We start from the raw sequence: 3,489 nt of genomic DNA, 5'->3' as shown, positions 1-3,489 counted from the left end.
TTTGTACCAAGGCCGGGATTTGAACTCAATTCCCCCAATCATTAGGAATGTGCCTTAATCACTATACCACCGTGGCACATAGGCTTTGCACAGCTGTACAGACTACCTTGCCCACTTCCATTCCCCATCTGATATTCCCAAACTCCCACCAAACTGGAACAGCAAAGCACCTGTGCTTGGGTTTCAGGCAGGATTCTACAGTTTCGTTGAATGCTGAGGTGGTATTCGAATGCAGTGGGGAACCTTTGCAATGCTAGTCGAATTTAGGGGGAATATCAAGTAGGCTGAAGTGTGAAAGGAAATTTGGATTGAGGAGGGAAGTGTACTAGGGTACTCCATGCAATTGGGCAAAGCCGTTCTGCCACGGTGGCGCAGTGGTTAGCGCATCTGCCTAGTTAGCAGAAGACCTGGGCTCGAATCCCAGCCTTGGTACAAATTTTCATTTGTCGCTTCAGTCTGCATATGTACGAGTAATGATCTTGTTGTCGACGGGACGTTAAGCACTAATCTACCTTCCTTTCCTCTGCATTCAGTTCGACAGTAAGCTTGTCTATGGCACTACTATGTATTACAACAGCAATTTTTTTCCAAGGTCCGATCGGTCGCGAAATTTAAACTACAGTGAAAATAGTATCAAACTCTTCGCAGATGTGTTGCACAGCGTCTGTAGTATGCCCATAGATAGCGTCACGAAAGATTTTTCAAGTCAGTGTGCACAGAGAGCACGTAGAGGTGCCTTGAGTAATAAAGTCTCCCACCAAGTATGAAGTGTTAGCTGTCATTCGATTTCCTTACGCTCAGGTGTTCCGCTGATTTCTTGTGGCGACATAACGTAAATGTCACGTGCGATAGCAAACTGAGACAGTGGTATAGGAACGTTGAAACAGGACGTACAGACGTTCATGATGCTGGCGGTCAGGGAAGGAAGCGATTGTCAATCGATGATCTTGTGCAGCGAGTGGATCAGGCGATTCGAGAAAGTCGTCTACGAAGGGCAGTTCAGAACAAGCGAAGAGAAATTTTGTCATCAGGCGTTGTCCTTCATCATGACAATGGTCGGTGTGGCACAATGCAGCTGCAACAAAGACACTCCTGCACCCTCAAGCTTTTTTTTTTTCGCTCACGTGAACCGCTAGATATTACGACAGCATTTTTACACGCACAGCGAGTTGCAGCCCAGCTCAGAGAATTGGTGGAAAGCACAGGCGGCTGCCTTCTGAGACGAGGGTATTGGAAAGTTGGTACGCCGCTGCGCCAAATGTCAAAGTCGAGTAGCGACTAGCTGGAAGGTATAGCTAAATGTTGCAAATAAAATATTTTTGTTTTACACTGTAGTTCCCATTTCTGCAGCCGATCGGATCATGAAAAAAAAAAAAAACTCTCGTGTTATTAACGCACGACCAACAATGTCGGATAACAAGACCCTAGGCGGAAGCGATCAGTTCTGAATGTAAACTTGAAGTCACCGACGTAAGGAGGGCTTTACTGTCGTCCATAGCATGTACTGTGAGTGAATGGAAACAAGACACATGGCGCATACCGTCGACATCTGCACTGTTGTACACTATTTTCAGTGCAACACAGGTACAAAGCAGATTGGGGCAAGGAACCAAAGGAAATGCAATAACTCTGTAACGAGCCACGGGAAGCCGTGGGTCCCTTACACCAAATCACTCAGGCGGTGTCCCTGAACAACCTGTGAATCTTTGTAGGTAGAGTTCTGGTCCATCCCGTATACCAAGTCGAGTGAGCTGTATGTGCCTTTGACTCAGTTCCTGCCAATTTTAGTTAGTTGTGTTCGGAAAGTAAACCATTATGCACCGGGATACGTCCTAAGTATTTTCTCTGTCTCGTCGAATCGATGCTGTTAGGTGTCCATAACAATTCTTATGAATGTCAATATACCATGTCCGTTTACATTTTATAACAATGTGCTAGTGTTTAAAAAAATCCAAATTTGTTACACTTAACACAAACAGATGGTGAAATTCTCCCGAAACTTTGTCTGCAGTATTTTCCTCGGTTGTGCAAGTATGCCCTGCAGAATATTTACGTAACGAATACTACAATCGGAAAGCGCGTTCGAATTAGGGTTCGGGGAATTTGTATCACAGAGGGGTACTTTCCTGTCTTGATCACGGGCAAGTGATCTTAGAATAAGTCACTGAAATATGTTCAAAGACCATAATTCTGTCAACGTAGTCTTGTGTTCCTTTCTTTCAGCAACTATCGCAGACTGTTCTAAAAGAGATTTCAGTTCTGAATCTATTTTCTTAATTCTTGTGTTGTGTAATTAAAAGTCTGAGATAATATCAAGCTAGCAGATACTGTTTCACTGCTGAAAAGGAATTTCTGATCTTCATATTTTCATGTGGTATATAGGTATAAATTACTGAAACATCGTTATTTTACTCCTTTAACTAATGCTCATTTATTTAGCATGCTTCGCTTCAGAACTTGAATTTTAGTCACAAAAGATGACTCTACAAACTAAAAATGTGCCAGTATGTCTTAGGCGAGAAATCTAAGGAAAATATTGTAGGAATAAGGTTGTAAAAGAAATATCCTAATTATAGGTCCTGTTTCAATATGTATGACTATAAACTCCAGTTCAAAAGTATACCAGTGGCTTCACTTCGTAGTTAAGTGACTGCACAAAATCTTGTTTGTATAAAACGTTCTCAGATTTTTTACTGCATCAATTCTCAGGTAAAACTTCACGCTTTCAACAACTGCCACCACAGTCTTTTCACAAAATCTGCCTTTTATAAAAATGTATTAACAATTATACTACTACAAAGTGATCAATTCAGTACGTAATGCATATTATCGACTAGACCACAGCAGAGGCTAAACTAAATTATGAAATGAGAGTGATTTGTCAATATTTGGTAGTGCAAAGGTAGATATGCTAATAAATTTAGATTATTTTAATAAGTCTCCCCAAAGAGATTAAGAGCTGCGAGAGAATGAAACTTTATAAGTAATATGAAATATGAGTTTGTGTTGTTTCGTAGAATCCGGAACTGCAGTGCGTTTCTACTTGTACATACGTACAATGCTGTAGGAAATTCCAGTATTCCATTGACACCTAATTCCCATAATCATCCAGAAATCATAAATGTTGAATGATCAATAATTGCCGAAGGTGGGAATAGAACTAGTGATCCGAATGTTCCCAGCCAGGGAATGTAGCAACTGCCCAATGATCTTTTTTAAAAAATTTCATTGTTAATATTTATAACTCAGTGAAATGCTTGTTGGTAAGTTCCATAATCTGCCCAAATGTTACTGTGTTTGGCCGATGGATACTCTCCTTAAATTCGTGCACATAATTTTTGCTGTACCGCTCTTTAAGAATTAAAATCAGGAAGATGTATCTGTGAACTTAACACTAAATCTGGTCGTACTATAAGTGGGATATTTTCTAACTGCTTTTGAAAGATCTTGTTGGATACAGAAACTTTTGTGTGTTCCGAGTATTTAGGT

At 40.7% G+C, this 3,489-nt stretch overlaps 1 non-coding gene across 1 annotated transcript; it reads left to right on the top strand.

The window, feature by feature from the left end:
- The first annotated feature begins 360 nt into the window (after positions 1-360).
- Positions 361-432, top strand: Trnat-agu (transfer RNA threonine (anticodon AGU)). Its single transcript has one exon. It is a non-coding gene; the product is annotated as a tRNA-Thr (tRNA).
- Positions 433-3,489: the final 3,057 nt, after the last annotated feature.

The sequence above is a fragment of the Schistocerca nitens genome, chromosome 2 (assembly GCF_023898315.1).
Source record: "Schistocerca nitens isolate TAMUIC-IGC-003100 chromosome 2, iqSchNite1.1, whole genome shotgun sequence".
In the NCBI taxonomy this organism is placed as follows: domain Eukaryota; kingdom Metazoa; phylum Arthropoda; class Insecta; order Orthoptera; family Acrididae; genus Schistocerca; species Schistocerca nitens.
Note: the sequence above shows the minus strand (reverse complement) of the source record. Positions and strands in the feature narration are given on the sequence as shown.